The sequence below is a fragment of the Thunnus albacares genome, chromosome 20, assembly GCF_914725855.1.
Source record: "Thunnus albacares chromosome 20, fThuAlb1.1, whole genome shotgun sequence".
Lineage (NCBI taxonomy): Eukaryota > Metazoa > Chordata > Actinopteri > Scombriformes > Scombridae > Thunnus > Thunnus albacares.
Genome location: NC_058125.1, coordinates 4,748,808 through 4,765,820, shown reverse-complemented (window position 1 = coordinate 4,765,820; position 17,013 = coordinate 4,748,808). Strand labels below are relative to the sequence as shown.

Sequence of the window (17,013 nt, the reverse complement as noted above, 5' to 3'; positions counted from 1 at the left end):
GTTAAGAAAGTACAACAAACCAAAGGATCTGGTGGGGATCTACAGGAGTCAGAACATGGACTACTGAAGGTATGTGTTCCAGGAGTTCCAGGCAACTGGGGACTACGGTGGGGATTTTATAGACAAGGGTCTCATTCAATTCTGCTTTCTTAAAATTATTGAGTAAGTCCTCCACATCTTCAGGTTTTTATTTTCTAACCTATCTTACCATGTCTCAGGGCTAGTGTTTTGTGTTGTTTTAAAAATATATGTGACTGGTATAGACTATATATTGGATTATTTCTAACCGTAAAATCTCTCATACAGAAAGTAATAGTAATTATAAGAAATCCTGATTAACAGACAGTAGGCCTACCTCTCTTATCAATTTAAATGCTGCAAATGATTACAGGATCCCCAAACTAATTAAATGTTTGACTTTCCTTTTATAACCTATTTCTGAGCCCCTACATGATCATGGAAAAACCTTTTTAAGCACAAAAGGTTTGCATTCTCCTACAATCATATAAACTAGAGCTGCAGCAGTAGGCTGCATAGATTATGTTGGGCCTGCCACTGTTGTTCCTCGATGGCGTGATGATGTGTATTATAAAACCGGCACCTGTGCAGTCTCGTCCACTTCAATATAATAGAGATTCAGTCTTTGTGGAATAGGGCTATTCTGTTCAGCATAACTAATCCAACCACATAAAAAATGTGTTTTCATTATAATTAATAATTAATATTTTTTTACCTAGGGCTAACTGTATTCTGAGTTAACCTGTTTCTTCCTCCGTCTGAGAAAGAGCCTTGTGCTCAAAACGTCACAACAATAAATAGAAGTCCTTTGGAGCTATTTGGTGCGCGGATCTCTCTGTTCAATTCTACAAAGTATTTTTGGATCCAGCACCCATCTTAATGGCTATTGGGATGTCCGTGTCTTTCGTATCATTTCTTATCCTTACATGTTTGACACTGTAACCTGTAAAAACTTTGTTTTCATTTCCAAAACAATGTGGCTGAGGTCTAATTCATACATCCCTTCCTTGTCCTCCTGATCTAACAACAGATTTGGGTGTGTTTGGAGCCAACAGTCCTCTGTAGCTCTGTTTCTCTCTGCAGCTCTGTATCACGCTAAGCCCCGTCCACTTTTTAGCGGTCCAATCAAATGCAAAGGATTTGATTTAAATCCCTCTTGTAACTGTACACTGCTCAAATATTCTGTTTCACTGGGTAATACATTACAGTACAGAAGCTAAAGACGCTCTGACTCCTGTTCCATGGGGCCTTCAACCCTGGTTAGCCTGAAGTGGCGCTGTCCAAGCCCCTGTGGTGCTGATTAGACTGTTCACACGCAGCAGCTTGTTTTCCTTTCCCTTCACATCCAACTATAATGACTACTTGGAGTCTTGGGCCGGATTATCCTTATATGGCATCGGCGATTGCCCCGATGCACCAGGCCAATTTGCCCTGTTGGGGGGCACCTTGGAAAAAAAAGAAAAACATAAATAGAAGGTATTTTTCGTTTTGGTGATCATAAACAGGAGATACAACATTTATAAAGCAGGGGAGACCAGGGAGAGTTGTAACATGGGACAGCTGTAACACCTAGAATTCCTCCAATCAGAAACAAGCTATAGTGATATCACTCACTTTGCACATGCTCAGTTAGATTGTCTTCTTGCTTACAAAAAAGGGGCCACATTTGAAACTCCCAGAGAAAGTTACCAGTGAAAGTGTTTTGGGTTTTTTTTGTTGTTGTTTTTTTAGGTAAAAATTGAACTTTTCCATCAGATGAATTTTTTGGATACTGTCCTGAAATCAAATGTCAAGGAATCCGAACAAGTATTATTAGAATCACTGATTTGTAAGCTAAAAACAGAAGTGGCTAATGTGTCAAACTAGCAGTCAAGCTAGTTCACATAAAGTGAAAACATGGCTGGTGATAATGAGACGGTTGTAACGCCTTGTTACAACCATCCCTGAACCAAGTTTCATTTATATTTTACAAACCGAAAGGCCTACATTAGATAGATAGATAGATAGAAAGATAGATTAAATGTAAAATGTTATTAAATTACATGCTAAGTCAATGATAATCAGTTGCATGCTAATAGTCAGTGGAAACAAATCTGATTAAGATGAATACTGCATTGTGTGCCTGGAGAGCTACTCTAGGTCAAGGGAGGTCTGGCTCCAGTGCTGGTCCTGTAAAGCCTGGGCACACAAGGACTGCACAGATGGAAGTGACTTTTGCACTTGCCATAACTGTGACTGGGAGTGATTCCATCAATGTGGACTCCCGAGTGCTGCCCCTCTCTGTTGTTGGGAATGTTGTCCTCAAACGAATCCATTTTGATTTCATGAATTAACTTTTTTGAGGATGTGCATTCTACTAATTAAATAACTTTCTTGCATTAAAATTTGATGGCTTCCAATCTTTTTTGTCATGTACTGTGAAAAAATGTATGAATTATTTCAAAAATTAATGAATAGCCACAGTAACGTGAATGATAAATAATCTTTTTCATTTTGAGTATTTGATTGATTAATTATGTATATTTTAGACATGTTACAACTGTCCCAGTGTACAGGGACAGTTGTAACAGTGGAGTGGATGGAATGGACTATTCCAGTGTAAATAGTTCTTGATTTATCGGGAAAATCATTCTTAATTATTATTATTAAGAATATGAATAATAAGAATAACATGTGAAAAATGTCCTTTTGGGGGGAAGTAGCCACTGCTGTGCTTCCTTCAGCACTAGAGAGGCGTAGAGAGCAGCAAAGAGAGAGACGGTGTTTATTTCAGTAATAACAGTACAATTAATTGCTGATAGAAAATATATTCAAAGACCATTTTACTAATCCTCCCTCCTGCGGGAACAAGTAGACCTTCATATTCCTGAGTGCTACAGTTAATACATTACTATTCCTTTATAAATGTTGTATCTGCCATTTCTGACCAGGAAAATGAAATGCCTTTCCTTTGGTGGATTTTGAAATGAAAATTAAGTCACTATTCTGTTTTCATTCCTTTAATTTCTGTTTCTGAAAACAACACAACAACAAAACAATCATAATTTCTAATAGCCTACACATTGCAATACATCGTCTCAATGTGCTATTCCTTATATCTTCACATCACCTCACCTGGTGCCCTGTGATCATTCAGCTGTTGAAATGATTGCTTGCAACAGTTGTTATTGGGCTTGCCTTTATTGGTATATGTATGTAATAATTTCTTTAGACATACTCTGTACTGGTTTTGCATGTAGTCCTTATACAGGCAATTTATGATAGAAATAATGATATTTAGCGTGACATGTTGCATTAACAAGAAAAAAATGGAATTAATAAGGGGAAGGTAAAAGTATTAAAAACCCCGTGGTGACCCTTTGGGGACTCAGTAGCTTTGATCAAATGCCCATGTAAAGTAACACTCATTTTCAAAGTTATTATAAGTTTTGAAATGCTACATTGAAATGTTCATGTTTGCTCATGGGACAACCATTGCATTCAACAGGTGGAAACAGGCATGATTTGTATCATGGAAAACCATTTCTGATGTACAGTGTGCCTGAGCTCTATCTTGCACAAGATTATCATTCAGTAGGGTGTGACAGAGTGGACATCATTCTGCAAGAGAACGTCTGTCAGTGGAAAACAGCCATTCCCTGCGACCTTGATCTCTATGAGTTTTGTATGCTGGTGATGGAGGAAAACAATATAGCACAGTGTCATAACGCTCTGGTGGCCATAAGATTTAACAGAGACCTCAGACCTTCAATAAGAGCACTCCTGCCACACCCTGATCAGGTATATCCTATGTAGCATATAGATTCATAAACAGAACCGCAATGTCCATGTCAAATATCCTAGGCCTTTGCATCAGTTGAAGCTGTGTTGAAATAGTGTTTATTTAGATAATATATGATTTCAGTGTAATGTGCACTTAAATTCTTTAATTGTTGCACTTAAATCCTTTAATTGTTGCAATTAAATCCTTTAATTGTTGAAACTCATTTGTTTTCTCTTTCAAACATTACAAACTCAAAAGCCAAAGAAATCATTCAGTGATCTAAATCAAATTAAGCAAAACAAATACATTTTTTTCAAAATTGGCATAAAAAATTAAATGTATATATACATATATTTCAAGTGTGGTAAGAAAAAATGTTATCTAGAGCTCTTTGAACTCCAGGCAATGTTAAAGGCTGATTTATCGAAGGTTGCTCAACACTTTTTATAAGTTGCATGTTTCGACAGAAAACACAGAGTCGCACAACATTTTCAATATATGCTTCGGCAAGCTAGCTAAACTACTTAAAATAATTAAAAAAGGATGTTACAAGTTATCTAAAGTTATAGACCAAAATATCAATAAGGAAGTTCACTGATAACTACAATCCCCATGGTGATGTTAGTAACGCTACCCAATCACATTGCGCAACAAAATATGACTGTCTGTAACATAACAAGATTCTCCAGGTGTGCGACATGAAAGCAAAGTGTCAAGTGACACTTATCAAGTGTAGTGACCTACCTTAAATCAGCCTTAACTTGAAGATCTTGAAGATTAGAAATTCCTAATACTAGAATTTAAACAATGAAAACAGCAACCACACACAAATAGTTAGCCAGTTTTTACACACAAGTTTGCCAAGAATACAGAGTGTTTCACTTCTATCTCTTGTAAGAACAAAATGTGACTTTTTGTGTGTGACGTTTTTACACAGTACCTTAAGTTGTTAATTTGAATTTCAAAACATTGACAAAAGATCATCTCTCACTATGGTGCATGTGTCCTCAAATATTTAACATCATCCACTGGATTACACAAACTGGATAATAGAATAAAATAAGATGATTTTTCATTTGCTGTTCAAGCAAACAAATCCATTTTAGGACATATCCATCACCCACACTCCACTCCTCAAATTCTGATCTAAATTCTACATAGCTGTTTTAGTTACACGCCAGTTCCAAAGAATAAGTAGAGGTGTGAGCCAAAGGCTGTCTTGTGAACTCAGAGAGGTCTGTGAATGTGATTTTAATGGTGTTAGATAACAACAAGTTAGACCCTGTACAGTACCTGAGGAGCAGGCCAAGCTCCTTCTCATCTCTTTCTCTTACAAATCTCAAGAGTTGATTGGAGGTAATTGTCTGACATTTGACATAGGTCCTGGGAAGTGAATGCATTTTGGTAATGTTTCTTGCCTTGGGTTTCAGATCATCCAGAATCTCGTTCAGTCCGTTGCCACTCATGGATTGCCCAATAGACCTAAGAATTGGCTTCCAACACTTAAAATAAATAAATAAATGCTGGTTCTTGCACCATCTCTTTGTGGGCTATTTCCTCCACCAGTTTTGACAGATTTTCTTCAGTTGGGAGCACAGTGCAGTTGTGACTGCTGAGTATGCTGACGAGTTCTTCTATATCAGCCCCTTTGAAGTTGTTAACTGCCTCGGTAAGCACATCCTTCTCAGTTGCGCTGATGTAGTTGAAGAAAGCCTCCATTAGACTGCTGTCTGAACAGCAGAGTGATAGAGCCTCTGTGAGGAATGGAGGGGCAAGTTGGACTGGGAAGTACTGAAATTGCTGCCATCCAAAGGCCAAGATATGAGCCACTTTCTCTCTTGGAATGTGTGGTGCAAACTGGGGATCTTGTAGGTTGTTCCACAGGTCTTCGTTGCATAAAACATATTCTAGAAATTTGAATGAAATATTAGCATCCAGTATGTTCTTGTCTGTAAATGCTTCAAGCATGTCATTAACACAGTGTACTAGGTGGATCACAATGATTTGCTTCTCAACTATATTCTCTGGATTTCCAAAGAAATCACTTGCCATTGTGCTGGTGGAATATGGTCAGAATCCATTATAGGAATAAGATGTTCTTCCATCTCAGCTACCACTGCTGCCTCTGTTTGATTTTCAAATTCTGTGTTTGCCCTGCCTGATAGTTGGCTGTTACTGGTCACTGGCTTGGGTGAATCTGGATTCACTGTAGTCACCACAACCGTTGTTGGCGGATCAGCATTGACTTGTAGAGATGAGCAAATCAGTGTGTCAGCAAGATCATCAAAAAGGAATGTTTGTCATATCCAAATATGACAACTTCATCATCAAAGGACAGATTTATTGATTGAGGCTGTCTTGATGTTTGAGAAGCAAGAATAGCTTGGAGTGTTGAGGTAGTCGTGGGGCTGCTCCAAGTGAAAGACCTAGTGCTGGACTAAGATCTTTTGACAGGACTGGAGGAGACCAGTGATGAGCTGGGTGAATGTAGGCTGGATGAGGATGAGGATGCATGTGTAGCTGACTCAGGTGTGTTGAATATGTCAGGTGAAAGGAGCTTATCTGTTGCATCATTAAGCTCAAAATCACTACAATCTCTTGATCTTCTGATTAGTTTGCGCGTACAAAGTTCCAATTGTGACATTGGCCTCAAGGGGATCCTCAGAACCCAGGACACAAAGCATGAACTCAAAGTCCTATAATTTGCCTTTCTTTGATCTCCTGTGGGGGGAAAAAAGTTGTTCCCTTTTTCAAGCTACCATGTCATTTTACCTTACAATTATCTCTTTTGTTCCACCTTCTATAGGCCGTCTTATTGTTTGTACATAGTCTTGGTAGTTCATCCAGCCAAGTTCAATTTTAGAGTGGCTGTTGCTGGTTGCTGTGGCTGAGGCTGTGAGTGGAAGTTTCATCTTCTGTCTTAGGCGATTTATTAACTTGTTTTTTCTTTGCTCTGTATCCTCCATTTCATTTGAGGATAAGTCCCTCCAGTTCTTGGCAAAGGTGCAGTCTCCATGTCAAGGAATATAAATTGAGAGTTTCTCTTCTCCAAGGAGCCTTACAACATCTTGATCAACCTAAAACACAAAGGCAAATATAATGTCATTAATGATAATGATCATAATGTCATTGGTCACTACACTCTCAGAAAAGAGAGTTCCAAAAGGGTTCCTACCGGTGTAACAACACGTTATTACTCATTCACAACATCTGCCACGTCTAGACAATTTTCCTGAATTGTTTTATTTATTCAGTCTCATACATGCTTATATTAACACCATATTCATTAAAACATTGCAATATTTACCTGAGAAAATGTGTCGAGGTTATGAATAACAACATTAATTGGACATGGAAATAAGTTAATTTTCTCCAGAAGCCTTAATTGTGCACGACTATGCTCATAAATTTAGCTAAAAATAGGAACCGTCTAAAATAATGGTGAAATGTCAAGATTACGCCAGCACAGTGCTTTAAGAGAGTTGATGGTCTTAACTGGTTTAAGCAGGTTAACCTGGTTGGTCAGCTGGATCTAGCTTTCAACCAGCTGTGTTTAACTTGTCAGCTACACAAAGCCACCCCAAGGGTGACAAATTTCCTGCCTTAAGATGGTCATCATCAAACCTTCAGAATGACTATTATTAGCTGGTTTAAGCTGGACACCAGTTGGCCCACCAGTTCAACCAGCTTGAAACCAACTAAGATCATAAAACCTCTCAACCTGGTCTAAGCTGGAGTTTTTTTTTTGTTTGTTTGTTATGTTTTTTAACAGCAAGGGTATGTCCTACCTTTCCTATTACCATTAGCCTAAAAGCTATTAGCTTTATGTCTTGTGTGTGCAGTGTAGTTCTCCTCAGGAACACCCCTTTCTCTCAAGGCTGAGAGAAACTGGTCCATGTTGATCAGGCTATAGCACAGTGTAGTTAGTGAGATGTGCCACCGCTGAGTGCATATCTCTTGAAACTTCTTCCTTGAGTGCTCTTTTGTGACAGCAATTTTGTGATAACTATTATGAGTGCACTATTGTAGCATTGGTTCAACATAATGGACAGTGCATGGAGGAATGATATGCAATGTGCCAGTTAGTATTCATTTTCATACTGTGTCACAATCTTCTCTTCATCCCTCTCTGCAGCCATGCTCTCTCATCCCCAGTCCTCTGCATTGTTCTGTCTCAGGGTGCTTCCCAAGTGTCTTAAATTGCATCCACATTTCCCTCACTTGCTTCTTTTCCTTGCGTCTTAGTTCTTCCCACTGTGGATACATGGAGAGACACAAGGAAACCAAGTGAGGAGAAGAAACGAGGAAATGTGTTTTTAGAGAAATGAGACGTCCTTTCCTCTGAAGCATCACGTGAAGCAACGTCTGTTTCTGATGACGGCAGCAGCTGATCACAGCTGGATCAGCTGTCAGTTGGCTTTAACAGCTGTAGCGACTTTTGATGGAGTTTGTGTCTGCACACGTGCACCGTGATAATACTGATAAAGGTGCACAGTTATCACTGCCAGAGCAGCTGTTTTCTCTCTGCAGCGTCTTACCTGTTCAACAAACACCTGCACATGAATAAAAACCTGCATTCAGTATTTATACTGTGTGCTGTGTCCTGCTCAGAGGCACAGGAACATTTCTACTGGCAGAATGTGTTTATATCATTTATTAATTGTTTGAGTCTTGTATATATTGATATTCTGATTGTGAATTCATTATTTAATAACTCAGAATATGATCAGAGTGTCTTTTAAAATTATTTATTAGGCTAAATTTTTCAGGGAAAATGGAAATTATGTAACACAAATCAAACCCAAAGCTCAGGAATTTTCAGCCTCATGTGACTGAATGGAAATGATGATAAATGATGTAAAATATAAATGTGTTTCTGTGTTTCTTGCTGTCAGACAGACTCTTCTTGACTTTAATTTTATCCATAATAACAGTTAACGGGGGAAATAACAGATCATGAAAAGAAAAATCTTTCTAATAAATGAAGTTGAAGTTGTTTATGGTTCTTTTGTTGATCAGACTGACTGAATTAACAGAGTTTTAACTAGTTGATGAATCAGAAAACAAATAAAATATGAAGCTTGGGAGTGATAAACTTGAGTTTAATCTGTTATCTGACTTCACTCTGGTATGAAACTGCAGTGATGTTGTGATGTATCAGAACAGTCTGATCAGCTGCAGCGTCCAATCAATAACTGATATCCAATATGGAGGCGTGTCGGCCGGTAAAAGACTTCCGTGAAGCCTGCTCTTCTGTATCCTCGCTCATAACTCCTCAGAGATCCCTCCTCGCTCCTCAATCCTCAGAGCAGAAATAAGAGACTTGGGATGGCCTTCAAAGTGGCGGATCAGGACAACTTCGGGGTCAAGCGAGGATGGAGGAGCTAGGAAATATCAAATAAGAGACTAGGGATACATCTCAAGTCTTTTAATTTATGTCTTCTCGCTCCTTGCTCCTCGCCTGAACCGGAAGTTGTTCCTGATGCGCCATTTTGACAGGTGTCCCAAGTCTCTTATTCTGCTCCGAGGAGCGAGGAGGGATCTCTGAGGAGCGAGGAGTGAGGAAACACAAGAGCAGCCTTCACCAAAGTCTGACACGCCCCCTTATTGGATATCAGTTATTGATTGGATGCTACAGCTGATCAGACTGATCTGATACATCACAACATCACTGCAGTTTCATAGCGAAGTGGAGACAGATTACAGATTAAATATAAGTGTATCACTCCCAAGTTTTATGCTTTATTTGTTTTCTGATTCATCATATAGTTAAAAATCTGTTAATTGTCGGTCTGATCAACAAAAGGTCCATAAACAACTTTCTTCATTTATTAGAAAGATTTTTTTTCATGATGTTATTTCCTCCATTAAACTGTTTCTTGCTGACAGATAGACTCTTCCTGACTTTAATTTTATCCATAATAACAGTTAAACACATTTATATTTTACATCATTTATCGTCATTTCCATTCAGTCATATGTGAGGCTGAAAATTCCTGAGCGTCGGGTTTGATATGAGTTACATAATTTCCATTTGCCCTGAAACATTTAGCCAAATACATATTTTCCAGTGTTCAGGAGAAATGATCATATTCTGGATTATTGAATGATGAATTCACTATCAGGATTATCAAAAAATACAGATGCAAATAATCAATAAATAGTATAAATGCATTCTGCGAGTAGAAATGGTTCATGTGCCTCTGAGCAGGGCACAGTATAAATGCAGAATGCCGGTTTTTATTTAGGTGTTTGTTAAACAGGTAACTGCAGAAAGGAAACAGCTGCTCTAGCGGTGATAACTGTGCACCTTTATTAGTATCAGCACAGTGCACATGTGTACAGACACAAATACATCAGAAGTTTCTACAGCTGTTAAAGCCGACTGACAGCTGATCCAGCTGTGATCAGCTGTTGCCGTCATCAGAAACGGACGTTGCTTCACATGACGCTTCAGAGGAGAGGATGGCTCATGTCTCTTAAAACAAATTTCCTCGTTTTCTCTCTCCTCGCTTGGTTTCCTTGCATCTCTCCTTGCATCCATCCGGTAGGAGGGACTAAGACGCAAGGAAAAGACACAAGTGAGGGAAACGTGGATGCAATTTAAGAGACTTGGGATGCACCCTATGGATGTACCCTCTGTCACCAGCTCCTGCTCACTTCTCCCAGGCTATGCACTTTTCTCTGACTCCACAGACCTGCCATCCTCAAACTGTCCACCAGATGCCCTCGGACTTTCCCTCCTTTTCCCATCTGCACACCTATTCCCACTTTTCATCAGTCGTGCAGTTACCTGGCCTACTCCGCCCACTCCTCACCTGCAACTCATTCTCTCATCATACACTCACTACTTGTATCGACCCATTTCTTTTGTTCTTTGCCACGTTGTTTAGTTGTCATGTGCTTTGTATCTTGCTCTCTAGCCTCTGTATCTGTGTTTGTTTTGTCTGTTGTACCTGAGACCTGTTACCAGTCTGTTTGGACCTTGCCTTCTATTGGACTTCTGATTCTTGCCTGTTCCTTGTTGGATTTGTTTGCCTGTTTGGACTGTCTTCTCTGGTTTTGACCCTTGCCTGCCTCACCATCCTGTAAGACGTCTGCATTTGGGTCCTCCCCCTGTATTCCTGTTACCCTGCTTGCACCAGCTGTGACATACTGACCAAAATGAGCCAGCAGCCAGGAAAAAGTTCGTGAAAAGAATCTGATATATTTTGTTATGAATTTAAACCGAATGGTAGCATCAGTGTTTCTTGGTGAACACCAATACAACACAAATATGAAACACAAAAAGAGGCTGCCCTGAGAGTGAACGGCAGACCGACAGCTGTGGCATTTAAGAGGAGGCTGAGCTGTTGCAAGGGCAAGACTACTGTTACCAAACCAGAACTTGTCCAAACATATACACTGTGTGGAAAACACATTAGCAAACTAATGTTAGTTGCTGCCAGTCAGTAAATTCCACTCATTTTTGCCTGTTAGGTTACATATCAATCTACTTCTCCGCAGCTTGTGCACAGGCCCATGTTGTAATGACAACAAGTTGGGAGAAGGAGGACGCTTTGACAAAAAACAACTAACTATAAAACTAAAGATTTCCAAAGCCTCCTGTTTCAGGGTCAGCTAGCTAACATGTTGGCAGAAGTTAATGTACTGAAATGATTTGGTGTCATAACTTACATCATCAATCTTAATCTTTCACCTCTTCAGTGGGTGTGGGTGTGATCTATTTTCAGATTACACATGACGTCCCGCTAAATTAGCTATGCCATAAATTTGTTGATAAAAGTCCGGGGTCACAGTCAACAGGTGTCTGTAGGCTATGTGAAGCTCTCATCTTTGGCTAAGTTACTATAAAACAAGATTGTCTGCTCTAATGATGTAACTTCAGCAAACAAAACTACACATATGCTTTGACTTGCTGTCCAGTTATCCTCCCCTGACATGAAAGTGATCTTGAAGGCTGAAATCAGATGTGATCAAATGAACCAGACACTCATTTTCAAGTTCTCCATAATTCCATTATCTCGTTTTCTCGAGAAAATGGCCTTTTGTGGCCTGTTAACACAAGAAGAGGAGCTCTGTTATCTCAAGATAACATATTAATTAACCTGTGATCTTGAGATAACGGCATTAAAAAAAATAATTGCAAGCACGGCCATTCATGGCTTCTGTAAAATATTGTGAATCACTGCAATTTTTCAGTTTACAGTGGTATTTACTAAAACTATAGATGTAAAGAAGCCCAGCCATTGTGATTAGATTACATATGAAAATTAGGTAGGCAGAACTGGCACACTTGTCCACAAACATAGTGTGTCTCAGCTGAAGAGAAACGATATGGGATGCTCTCTAGGAACTGCTGGGATGTGCAAAGTGAGGGTCATCAATTTGACTGTTTAGTGCCCAAAAAAGAGCCACAAATTCTCAGTAAATATCCGTCTTAGATATCAACCATTGAACAAATAACTGCTGTTATGTTCTAGGCTATGTAACATTGCTTTCCAGCAGCAACAAATTATGTCTGTGCCTCAATACTTGTTGTGATTAGTTTGAGCATTTAATAATACTGAGAGAAATGTTTCTCACAGTGTGACCATCTCACAAAGCCATCTGGATTCTGAAGCTATTCTCAACTCTAACAAGAAGAAAAGCGCCTGGGGAAACACTGAAGTCTTCTCAGCTGATAGCTTGAAAATGATGAAATGTGAAGACTCTTATCTGACCTCAAAAACCCACATCAGTTGATCTTAATTTTGACACTACATAACTAGGCTGACACTGTGTCCAGCACTGGCTCTGTGACTCATCCGTCAGAGAGGCTGAAAGTTAGTATCAGGTCTGAAATCTCCTGGGTTAATGAAGCGCTGCTGCATATCAGGCGTGCAGCACAGAGCAAAAATGGCCTGGGATCTATCCTGGCAGGACAGGTTCCTGATAAGTGTTTTGGTGAAAAGAGAAAAGCAGATCAAGTGAGAGGGATTAAGAGTTAATGTGTCAATCTGGGACACACAGCTGTGATTGACAAGAGTTATGTAATAAGCCAAGGGTCACTGACAAGTGACTTCTGTTGGACAAGCATACACAAGGTATGAATGGAGAGGTCTGTCAAACCAAATAGACAGCAAAGCAAATTACTTTGACTTAAATAAATTGTTGTACATGTTTTTTAATTATCTTTTTTACTTTTGTAAAACCTAATTATTAAATAATGTCATTAATCTTTGGCAATAAGTTTATCCAGCGTATCTGCTCAGGAAAACACGGACGCCCACAGCAATGATATTTGTATGGCAAGTCTCTGAACTTCACAAGCATCTACTGAGGACCTTCAGATTAGCACACTTTAAAAGAGACACAAACCAACTAAATGGAAATGGCAACTACAAAGTTGTTACAGCACGTTTCACAACACAAACACTACATAAAGTAAAAATTGATGAAAAGGTAATTCTGCTTTACGGTTCACTGTCTGCGCTGCCATATTGCTGTGACGTCAGGTGTGTTTCTGTCAGCGAACCTGGGCTAAATAGATCTTGCCCGAGTTTCCGACTTGGAATTCCGACTTGAATTACAATTCCATTGCACTTTTCCATGTCAAAGGTTGTTTTTTCCCAGTTTCAAGTAATATTCCAACAGCAATATTCCACTACACATTTCACTTATTCAGTTTTACCTAAAGTAGGTTGTATGACTCACCTATTCCTCTGATGGCTTGTGTCTGCAACAACTCTTCCGTGGGTAGTGCTAGAATACCACACAGAACTCCTAGAAGTCTGGGTTCATCAGGTCTCCTTTACCTCACTGATGGCATACCTGCACTGGACGACAGCCTTTTCTGCAGGACAGCTCTTTGAAGTGCTGGAATGTAGCTGTAGTTCTTCACTGCCTTCAATGTCTGCAGTGTCCACTTCCTTGATTTCATGTTGTAAAGCTTGCAGTACCTTATTGGATGGTAAGGGTCCTTACATTTAGCTTAAGCATTTGAACTTTAGAAACATTTTTCTAGTTTTGATAAACAATATGAATAATTATTATTAATTATTGATCAGACTTATTAAATTCCTACCTGAATGTTCACTACATGTCTAAAGCACAAGATGGCTTCATGTTGGACTCACTCAAATGATCCATTCACTTGGGTAATCTGCCAAGAGTAGTCCAGGGCAGCCAGCAGGACCCAAGCTCCATACACAAGGGGAGAATCCAAAGTGCTTGCCAGCATACGTCAGAATATAATTGTGAATAGACTCCTGCTCTGCAGTTGAACTGTAACACTGAAATGCAGACGGTCAAATATTTTTACCCATTTCTTTTCATGGTACTACAGTGTCCATGTGGTCAGTAGCTTAAGTTATTATATACCAGTAGATACCAAAATAATAGCACCCACACAGACAGACTGACCTGAAGGTCAAGTACATGTGGACAGACTTGAGCCAGTGTTCATTCGGGAGAACTTCTGCCAGTTTCAGATGAGCGACGGAGTACTTCTGCATCCAGGGCTTGTCTCTGTTGACTGTCAAGGGGCTGTGTTCTACCACCACATGGTGCAAGACTTCAGTCCAAATATCCTGCAGGATAAACAGTAACCAAAATTCAGGATAACACACAACACAGGCAATATCACAAAAAGCACAATAAAGGATATTACCCATTTCCAGAGAACCATTTTTGAATGATGAATGAGCTTCATCGGCCACATACATCACTATAACGGAAACAATGGTAATTGAGCAGTCACTTTTTAAAAATGACAGTAACTTATAGTGTCTGCTTTGTCTGTACAGGCAATGCACCTTAAAAACAATGTTGGTTACAGCACATAGTTTGGACAGTAGTTACAATATGCACTAAAATCTGTAAATATTATTGTTGACATTTACAGTACACATTTACAGTGGTTACAAAATACTTACAAAAAATGCGTCATAGTCATCAGCCATCTTGCAGCAGTACCAGAAGTGATTGCAAATTCCTTTGTTCCACTCATAGATCATTGTGCAGGCTTTCTGCTGCAAATGCAACAGAACACATGTAGCTATAGTGTGGATAGTCTGTTTACCAGACAGAAATTCTATTCAAAACAAAACCATTAGCTTTCAGTATTTCTGGATGTGCCAGACTAGACTGTGGTATTAAGAGTACCAAGAAATGTAATGTCATTAAATTAAAATTTAATGTCAAGGAGAACTACTGAATGTACTCAACATTGTAGTGGAGGCCACAACTGTACTGTCTACAGTTGTAGCCTCCACTACAATGTTGAGTACGTTCTGTAGTTCTCCTTGACATTAGATTTTAATTAAATTTTAATTTAATGACCATCAGCTTACATATTTGAGTTGGTGAATAAATGTACATATTCCTTGACAGATTGTTGTACTGTATCTACATTACATGTATAAAATAAAACAGTACACCTGCACACCACAATTTAACTGAAAATCTGTATGTTATGACATTCTTGTCATGCCATTGTTTGAGTTTCCACCACTGAAATTATACATATGCAGTTTCAGATAATACTCCATTGGACACTTATTACACTTACTGCATGTATATTTTTACCCAAGCTTTTGGATCCATGCCACAGTGGAGTAAGTAATAAACTCTCCTGTCTTTGTATTTGCCCTTAGCTGAAACTGTCAACAAAAGAAACATAACAATGTTGGTGTTAATCACACATCATCACCATCACACAGTCCAAACCTGCCGAGAGCTAAAGCAGGAAAAGAGTCCCCTCAGCTAGCTGGTCCTGAGGCTCAGTCCAGACATCTTAACATGCCCCAGACACAGACCAGACCACATCACCAACCCAATCAGCCCAAACTAAATTATCAACCAACAAAAAGAAACTATATCACATATTGGAAGGAAACAACTAAAACAGAGTAAATTAAAATGTTATCTGACCCTAAAATGAGACCTCACATTAGCAAATTATCGGACCACATTAAAAAATCATAAATTAAGAAAAGCCTTGACTAAATACAGACTCAGTGAGCACAGCGTAGCTATAGAGAAGGGCATAGACGGAGCTGGCTGCCAGAGGAAGAGGGACTCTGCTCCCAGTGTAACAGACAAGCGGTAGAGTCAGAACTTCCTCTTCCTCACCTCATGCCCCAAATACCAGGCTCTGAGAAATGAACATTTTCCCAATATAATAAAAATACACCCTGAATTTGAATACATAACAGACATAGAGAAACTCCTATATTTACTTGGGGAAATGCGCAAATGTGAGATGACTGCAGCATAACTTATCACCTCAAGCCATAACCTGAGGACAGCCAGTGGAACCTGAAAAACAAAACTCTTTATTGACTTCTTTTAACTGTTCAATTTTTAATCATTTATTTATTTTTTGTATATGTCAGTCAACCTAGTTGGTAGGCCTATAATTTATCTGGTTTATTAAAACCTGACTAATATATGTACATTTGATTTGTAAATAAGTTAATGATTACATTTTGCGATCATAACCTGGTTATATATTCGATGTTGCTATACATAACTTTGTTAATATAATCCTGTAAAGACTTTAATTATTTGATAATTTTGAATAATTCCTTGCTCTTACAACCACTGATACTGATACTGTGGGATGGAGGGTCTAATGTAGGAGTGACACAACCACCCAGACCCTCCTGTCCATGTATTGATACACATACACACACACGCTAACAACTTCAACACACTCTTCCCCAGTCTTTCACAAACACACACACAGAGCAAGTGTCCATTGTTTTCTGCTATTCTTTTGATTTTATGAATTGTACATTTTTCTTTTTAGTGTCATTATTACTTGATGCTTTGGCAATATTGTCTTTGTTACACTTACATCTTTTAACATTATTGTATTTATTTATGTGTTGTTTGTTTGTTTGTTTACAATATTTGCCATGTAGTTAGCTGAGCACTCAGTGGACCAGCAGGAACTGCAGGCAGGCATCCATTTTTCCATCTTTTGTGAGGTCCATGCCGTGATAGCTGTAGTTCATAACACCTGGAATTCAAATCAATCATTGTATGAATCTATAAATAGGCCAATTAACCAATGATAAATAATGATAAAATGAATAATTGCATTTTTTTAATTATAGAATGAACAGTGTCAGTGTGGTCAATAGAAGAAGTGTGTCATTGGCTGGCATCCAACAACCTCAACCAATACATGGAGAGATTCCAAGGTGGGAAACAAAGTGGCTGTTGTCTACAGTTGCCCTCTGTGC

At 38.9% G+C, this 17,013-nt stretch overlaps 1 long non-coding RNA gene across 1 annotated transcript; it reads right to left on the bottom strand.

Moving 5' to 3' along the window:
* Window positions 1-3,794: 3,794 nt before the first annotated feature.
* On the bottom strand, window positions 3,795-16,274 carry LOC122971928. The gene is made up of 5 exons (XR_006399590.1): window positions 15,333-16,274; window positions 14,186-14,793; window positions 13,848-14,055; window positions 13,478-13,722; window positions 3,795-6,858 (listed from the first exon to the last, which is right to left on the bottom strand). It is a non-coding gene; the product is annotated as an uncharacterized LOC122971928 (long non-coding RNA).
* Between the last annotated feature and the right edge of the window lie 739 nt (window positions 16,275-17,013).